Below are 8,725 nucleotides of genomic sequence, written 5' to 3'. Positions count from 1 at the left end.
AAGCTGTGATCGAGAACATTTAAAGGCCGATAACTTTCTTAAAATTTAAGAGAACTGAAAGAAATTTTCAGTTATTATAGATTGAAGCATTCTGAAACAAATATGAAACAATCTTACTTAGATGACTTGAAATTAAAGCATATAATTAGTTAGTTACCTAATTGTAGCTAATTACAAAATTCAATTACTAGATCTAAGCATCTATCCATTTCTTAAGAATAGATTAACTTTTTTAAATAGCCTAAGTGTCCAAATAACATTCACACAATAATTCAGAATATAACATAATTTATAAATCTCATTGTCATTGGTTTATAGGTCAAATGGGAGGAATTTAATGTTTAATACCTGTAAATTAATGGCCATCAGCTTGCGAGTGGGTTTTACTGGAACGGAACCATTTAGAACGTTCAGATGCGGTGAATTTATACCCCCATATCTGCAGCAAATACACTGCCGGTTCTTCGGGGGGTGAAATCACCGTTTTGCAACGTAAAATGTGAATTGAATACATCTTAAGCAACACTTTTATACATAAAAATAAACTACTTTCTTTTACCTGGTCCTGCATAAAATCCGTCCCAGTTGTCGGCATTGACGGCTTCAGAAGCTGCTTTTAAAATCATTCCAGCCATTAACTTGTCGGGTGAAATTTTTTTGAAAAAACACACAAAACGGCCGTAGGAACGATTCTTTAGCAAAATCTTGCACTCCAACAAATATAATTCAGGACCAGGTCGGGAAAAAACCCCGTTTTAACCCCGCCCCCCCCCCCCTCTCAAACGCGCCAAAATCGCGCACACGGCCAGTGGCAGAATTACCGTGCCGCTGAAGGTAAGTTTTGTAACATACCTACTCCTGGGGTGTAAACTGCCCAAGCAAAATATTAGGTGCTGCTCCTCCAATTTACAGTGGGCCTCACTCTGGCCATGGAGGAGGCCCAGGACAGAAAGGTTGGATTCGGAATGGGAGGGGGAGTTGAAGTGTTGAGCCACCAGGAGATCGGGTTGGTTATTGTATATGCTATGTTATGGTATACAGAGCGGAGGTGTTGGGCGAAGCGATCGCCAAGCCTACGCTTGGTCTCACCGATGTAGAGCAGCTGACACCTAGAGCAGCGGATGCAACAGATGAGGTTGAGGAGGTGCAGGTGAACCTCTGCTGCATCTGGAAAGACTGCTTGGGTCCTTGAATGGAGTCAAGGGGGGAGGTAAAGCGATAAGTATAGCATTTCCTGCAGTTGCAAGGGAATGTGCCAAGAGAAGGGGGTAGTTTGGGTGGGAAGGGACGAATTGACCAAGGAGTTACGGAGGGAGCGGTCTCTGCGGAAAGCAGACAGAGGAGGCGATGGGAAGATGTGGTCAGTGGTGGGATCCCGTTGGAGGTGGCGAAAATATCGGAGGATTATTTGTTGTATGTGACGGCTGGTAGGGTGGAAGGTGAGGACAAGGGGGACTCTGCCCTTGTTACGAGTGGGGTGGATGGGGAGTGAGAGCAGAGTTACGGGGTATAGAAGAGACCCTGGTGAGAGCCTCATCTATAGCAAATGACGGGAACCCCCGTTCCCGGAAGAATGAGGACATCTCCGATGCCCTGGTGTGGAACACCTCATCCTGGGTGCAGATGCGGCATTGACGGAGGAATTGGGAGTAGGGGATGGAGTCCTTACAGGAAGAAAGGTGGGAAGAAGTGTAGTCTTTCCACCACCACGCACGAGAAGCACAAAACGCCTTTGTATGCAGATGCCGAGAAGTGTGTTCAGATCTGACTGAACAATTTCTGAACTTCGGGAAGGGCCTGTTTTTCTGCTGTATGTTTTCTACAAAAAAGGTGGGGCAGGACAAAGCCTGGTGAGTTGTAGGTGTTTACAGGTGAGATGGTGTGGTGGGGGGGAGGGGGTCTTTATGGGGAGATGATTGGACAAAGGCCAATGTGAATTCTCTAATTTTGAAGATGTAACTAGGAAAATGGACAAGGGAGAGCCAGTGGATGTAGTGTACCTCGACTTTCAGAAAGCATTTGATAAGGACTCACATAGGAGATTAGTGGGCAAAATTAGGGCACATGGTATTGGGGGTAGAGTGCCGACATGGAGAGAAAAATGATTGGCAGACAGGAAACAAAGAGTAGGGATTCCATGGTCCCTTTCGGAATGGCAGGCAGTGACTAGTGGGGTACCGCAAGGCTCGATGCTGAGACCGCAGCTATTTACAATATACATCAATGATTTGTATTAAGGGATTCAAAGTAACATTAACAAACTTGCAGATGACACAAAGCTGGGTGTCAGTGTGAACTGTGAGGACGATGCTACGAGAGTGCAGGCTGACTTGGACAGGTTGGGGGAGTGGGCAGATGCATGGCAGATTAAGTTTAATGTGGATAAATGTGAGGTTATCCACTTTGGTAGCAAAAACAGGAAGGTAGATTACTATCTAAATGGCATAAAGTTGGGAAAAGGGGAAGTACAATGGGATCTGGGGGTACTTGTACATCAGTCTATGAAAGTAAGCATGAAGGTACAGCAGGCAGTGAAGAAAGCAAATGGCATGTTGGCCTTTATAACAAGAGAAATCATATATAGGAGCAAAGAGTTCCTTCTGCAGTTATATAGAGCCCTAGTGAGACCACACCTGGAGTATTGCGTACAGTTTTGGTCCCCTAATTTGATGAAGGACATTCTTGCTTTTAAGGGAGTGCAGCGTAGGTTTACAAGGTTAATTCCCGGGATGGCGGGACTGTCATATGCTGAGAGAATGGAGCAGCTGGGCTTGTACACTCTGGAGTGTAGAATGATGAGAGGATATCTCATTGAAACATATAAGATTGTTAAGGGTTTGGACACGCTAGAGGCAGGAAAGATGTTCCCGAGGTTGGGGGAGTCTAGAACCAGGGGCCACAGTTTAAGAATAAAGAGGGCTCAGACCGCGAGCTTCTTCTTGGTGTGCAGGTTAGTCATTCACCTACCGACCCTCGTTGCGTCTCTGTCTTTCGCTCTCTCTCTCCCATTTAGAACGGAGACGATGAAACACTTTTTCTCACAGAGAGTGGTGAGTCTGTGGAATTCTCTGCCTCAGAGGGCGGTGGAGGCAGGTTCTCTGGATGCTTTCAAGAGAGAGCTAGATAGGGCTCTGAAAATTAGCGGAGTCAGGGGATATGGGGAGAAGGCAGGAACGGGGTACTGATTGGGGATGATCAGCCATGATCACATTGAATGACGGTGCTGGCTCGAAGGGCCGAATGGCCTACTCCTGCACCTATTGTCTATTGTCTAATATAAAGGTAAGTAACCATAAATATTAAACCGCATCTCCACCCCTTCCACCCAATATAGATCTATAGACCGGCCTTTGTATTCAACTCGGATCAATCTCTGCGTTTGACAGGTTTGGGCGAGCTGGGGGAAGTTAGAAGGTTGAGGATCCAGGTAGCAATGTTACAAAATTTTGAGATTTTAAAAATCAAGTCTGCAATTTATCCCATCAGATAAAGCATAAAAAGAGGTTTAATTTGACACCTAATTCACTTTCATATCTCAAGTCTTTAAAAATTTATGGCCATTTTCATACTCGGAAATTAGCATCTTGTTCCCTATTGATTTTCTATGGACATAACAAAAAAGCTGTGATCGTGGACAGTCAAAAGCACATAACTTTCTTAAAAATTAAGAGAAATGAATGAAATTTTCAGTTATCATAGATTGAAGCATTCTGAAACAAATATAAAATAATTTTACTTGGATTACCTGAAATTAAAGCATATAATTAGTTAGTTACCCAATTGTAGCTAATTTCAAACTTCAAATACTAGATCTGAAAATCTGTCCCAGCCCGTGTGCGCGATTTTGGTGCCGTTTAGAGGGGGGGCGGGTTTCATACGCGATTTTCCCTAGGCTGTTTAAATCGAAGTTTTTCAGCCTAGTTAATTATTAACGAAAAATCGTTGGAAGATTCCCTCGCTTGAGCTATTATTAGTTTTAAGGGTTTTATTAAATTGTTATAGTAGGTTAAAAATTAACCTCTAAACCCCCGACCGCCAGCAACGGGCCGGATCTCATACAGGGGACAACAAAAGGTAGGCTGTTTATTTTTACGTTAAAAAGGGCTTCTTAAGATCCCTTTATACAAAGTTTAATGTTGCGAGCAGCTCATTTTGGGCCCATTATATCCCGCAGTATTTTTCTGGGCATTTGAGGGCACAAATCTACCGCAATGTGAACGTTCTAAACCAGCGCGTTCACAGGATCCCACTAGAAAGCTGATTTAAATGGACTTTAATTTACAGCAATTAAACACTAAATTACTTCCATTTGGCCGATAAATTAATGTAAATGAGATTTAAAAATCATGTTTTACTGTGAATTATTTGTGAATATTATTTGGACACTTAGGCTATTTAAAAATGTTAATCATTTATTAAGAAATGGATAGATGTTTAGATCTAGTAATTGAAGTTTGAAATTAGCTACAATTAGGTAACTAACTCATTATATGCTTTAATTTCAGGTCATCCAAGTAAGATTATTTTATATTTGTTTCAGAATGCTTCAATCTATGATAACTGAAAATTTCATTCGGTTCTCTTAATTTTTAAGAAAGTTATGGGCTTTTGACTGTCCACGATCACAGCTTTTTTGTTATGTCCATAGAAAATCAATAGGGAACAAGATGCTCATTTCCGAGTATGAAAATGGCCATAACTTTTTAAATACTTGAGATATGAAAGTGTACTAGGTGTCAAATTAAACTTATTTTTATGCTTTATCTGATGGGATAAATTGCAGACTTGATTTTTAAAATCTCAAAATCTTGTAACATTGCTACTAGGTGCTATGGATTATACACTGTGTGAATGTCTCCTGCTCCCTCCCGTTTGACTGTCAGTTTCTCCACTGGCTTCCAACCTTTACCCTAGCTGCTAATTACCATTAAACTGCATTATGTGATTGGACACAATGCCCTTGGAGACAGCGGCTGATTGGACGGCAGGAGACCGAATTGTTGATTGGATGGGTATTTTAAGGCAAGCTGGTTGGTGATTGGACGCAACCCCCTTAGAGACAGCGGTTAATTGGCCACCAAATAATCGGGCACAAATTAATTGACAAATAGGAAAATAATAAAATCGCTGGTTGGTGCGAACTCAGTGGACTAACTGCGCTGTATCTCCAAACTAAACAGTATAACATGCAGGTACATTCTATCAGCTATCTATCAACTAAGTTACAGAGAAAGGTTGAACAAGTTAGGGCTTTATTCTTTGGAGCGCAGAAGGTTAAGGGGGGACTTGATAGAGGTTTTTAAAATGATGAGAGGGATAGACAGAGTTGACGTGGAACAGCTTTTCCCATTGAGAGTAGGGAAGATTCAAACAAGGGGACATGACTTGAGAATTAAGGGACTGAAGTTTAGGGGTAACATGAGGGGGAACTTCTTTACTCAGAGAGTGGTAGCTGTGTGGAATGAGCTTCCAGTGAAGGTGGTGGAGGCAGGTTCGTTTTTATCATTTAAAAATAAATTGGATAGTTATATGGATGGGAAAGGAATGGAGGGTTATGGTCTGAGCGCAGGTATATGGGACTAGGGGAGATTATGTGTTCGGCACGGACTAGAAGGGTCGAGATGGCCTGTTTCGGTGCTGTAATTGTTATATGGTTTATATGGTTTATATGGTTTATATGGTTTATTCATTTAAAATAAAATCCAGTGATTATTTCACATGATTTCTCACTGTATCTGACCAATATCTGTTTAAGATGTTTGGTCTGCCTTCGGCATTGACTCTGAACTAAAAACCTAATCCAGACTCAATTGTATCGTCACATTGTACTCAGTAAACTCATACATCTCTGCATTCAGGAGGCTGCCGTGGTTGGAATCACCGGCTCTGAGACCAGAGTGGGTAAAGGGGCCTGAGATTAATACATAAGATGATAGCTCTTCTCAATGAAAAAAATAGTGACGTTTTCCACTCTAACCATGATGGCTAGAGCTTCTTGCAAGGTGATCTATGACCTCGCTAAGTAAATATTGTCGTAACGCTCAGTTTTCAGTCAAATTAAGAAGATATTCATTACATTGTTCATTGGAGCCCATGGATGTCACTGAAAGCAATGAAGAAAGCAATCTCTCTCCACGCTGCTTATCCCCGCGTTTGATGAAGTGACTTTTAAATTACTTGAAATAAAAGTTGATATCTCTTTGTAACAAATGTCAACCGTGCTTTTGATGAAAGAGGCATCAATACACTTCGTTCTCAAACCTTCCGTAATTCAGTTGACTTTTATTTAAAGTGGAAGATGCAAACATAGTCAGCTCCACCTGGACTTCACCCAGAGTGACTGGGGAGTCCAGAACAAGGGGCCACAGTTTAAGAATAAGGCGGTAGGCCATTTAGAACTGAGATGAGGAAACACCTTTTCACCCAGAGAGTTGTGAATCTGTGCAATTCTCTGCCACAGGGGGCAGTGGTGGCCAATTCACTGGATATTGTCAAGAGAGAGTTAGATTTAGCTCTTAGGGCTAACGGAATCAAGGGATATGGGGAGAAAGCAGGAATGAGGATACTGATTTTAGATGATCATATAGAATGGCAGTGATGGCTCGAAGGGCCGAATGGCATACTCTTGCATCTATTTTCTATCTGTTTCTATGACTGATGCATGCTCCATTCTTGAAGGTATTTAGTGCGGGAATTGAAATCCCCGTCAAGTCATAATGCACCAATAAAGATGCTCTGCTTTCTTTCCATAGATTATTTGCTCTAGTTTAGTTTAGTGATATAGCACGGAAACAGGCCCTTCGGCCCACCGAGTCCGCTCCGACCAGCAATCCCCACACACAAACACTATCCCACACACACTTAGTGACAATTTACATTTGTACCAAGCCACTTAACCTACAACCTGTACGTCTTTGGAGAGCGGGAGGAAACGTAAGATCTCAGAGAAAACCAATGCAGGTCACGGGGAGAACTTATAAACAGACAGCACCGGTCATCAGGAAAGAACCCGGGTCTCTGGCTCTGTGAGGCAGCGACTCTACCGTGCCGCGAAGGTATCTCGTGCGAGATTTGAAAGCCCCGTCAAGTCATAACGAACCAACAAAGATGTTCTATTTTCTTTCTTTCTAAACGAAGATAGACACAAAATGATGGAGTAACTCGGTGGGCCAAGGAATGGGTGACGTTTTGGGTTGAGGCCATTCTTCAGACCCTTCCACCATTGAACCAGCTCATTGAAGGTCTGTGAAACAGTGCAGGGCAATGCACCTTCTAGTTTTGTCCAGCACGTTTGGGGAAGTGACTTATGCTTTACTCTAAAACATTGGCAACAAAAGTCAATGACCCCCCCCCTAACAGAAAGGATCCGCAGCTGTCATCGCAAAACGTCAATGACTCCGGGAATGCCGAGGCGACAGGGTGAGAGAGAGGGAATGAGAGAGAGGGAGTGAGAGATGTGAGAGAGAAGAAATGGGAATGGGGGAGAGAAAGCGCGCGCGCGAGAGAGAGAGAGAGAGAGAGAGAGAGAGAGAGAGAGGGAGGGAGGGAGGGAGGGAGGGAGGGAGCGAAAGACAGGGAGACACAACGAGGGTCGGTAGGTGAATGACTAACCTGCACACCAAGAAGAAGCTCGCAGTCTGAGCCCTCAACCACGATGATGAGTTTTAAGAAATTCTCAATGTGTCGTCAATGCATCGATCTACATTCCTCAGTGTAATTGTGTTTTGACCAAGTATTAATGACGTCACATTCCTTTGTATAAAATTCACAGGGCGTAATTAATACTTGGTCAAAACACAATTACATTTACTGAGGAATGTGGATCGATTAATTGATGACACATTGTATAACTACGTGTTAACTACTGGCTGTTGACGTGCTAGTAGTTAACACATCGTTTTTGTCTGATGGCCGGTGCAGTGGTTTTTATCCATGTTCGTTTTTAAAAAAAAAACATATTTAACAAGGCGAATGTTTAAAAAAAAATTGTATTTAGCAACGCGAATTCGTATTTCCGTACGAAATATGGAAAATTAGCGCGGGGCCCCCCATTGGCGCGGGGCCCAATTTGGAGCAATCAGTCCAATCGGCTTAAGGCCGGCCCTGGTCAGGATAGATAATGAATGCGGATCAAATGTCTTGTTTATCAGTGCGGTGTAGGAAGGCGCTGGTTTACACCGAAGATAGACACAAAATGCCGGAGTAATTCACCGGGCCAGGCAGCATCTCTGGAGAGAGGAATGGGTGACGTTTCGGGTCGAGACCCTGCTCCACACTGATGGGGGGGGATGGGGGGGGGGGATTGATCTGTTTGAACATTAAATTCTCTAACTTCCTCAACCTCCTCTTTCTCCCCCCTCCCTCCTTCCTCCCCAAATCTGGTGCGCTCTTATTTCCCCAATATCTCCCATCACCCGAGTCAGGAAGGGTCTCGACCTGAAACAGCACCCATTCCTTCCCTCCAGATATGCTGCCTGTTCCACTGAGTTACTCCAGCATTTCTGGTGCCCAGAACTGAACACAATACTCTAAATGCGGCATCACCAATATCTTATACAACTGCAACATTACCTCCTAACTGCTAAACTGACTGATGAAGGCCAATGTTATTTATATTTGTTTGAGTCTATGTGTTAGTGGTGCTGCTGCACCTGTGATGTACCTGTACTTCATTGTACTTGTGCATATGACAATAAGCTCACCTAGACTAGACCCGGAACGTCAA

The sequence above is a fragment of the Amblyraja radiata genome, chromosome 16 (genome assembly GCF_010909765.2).
Source record: "Amblyraja radiata isolate CabotCenter1 chromosome 16, sAmbRad1.1.pri, whole genome shotgun sequence".
NCBI lineage: Eukaryota > Metazoa > Chordata > Chondrichthyes > Rajiformes > Rajidae > Amblyraja > Amblyraja radiata.
The sequence above is the reverse complement of the archived record's forward strand: the minus strand, read 5'-3'. Positions refer to the sequence as shown.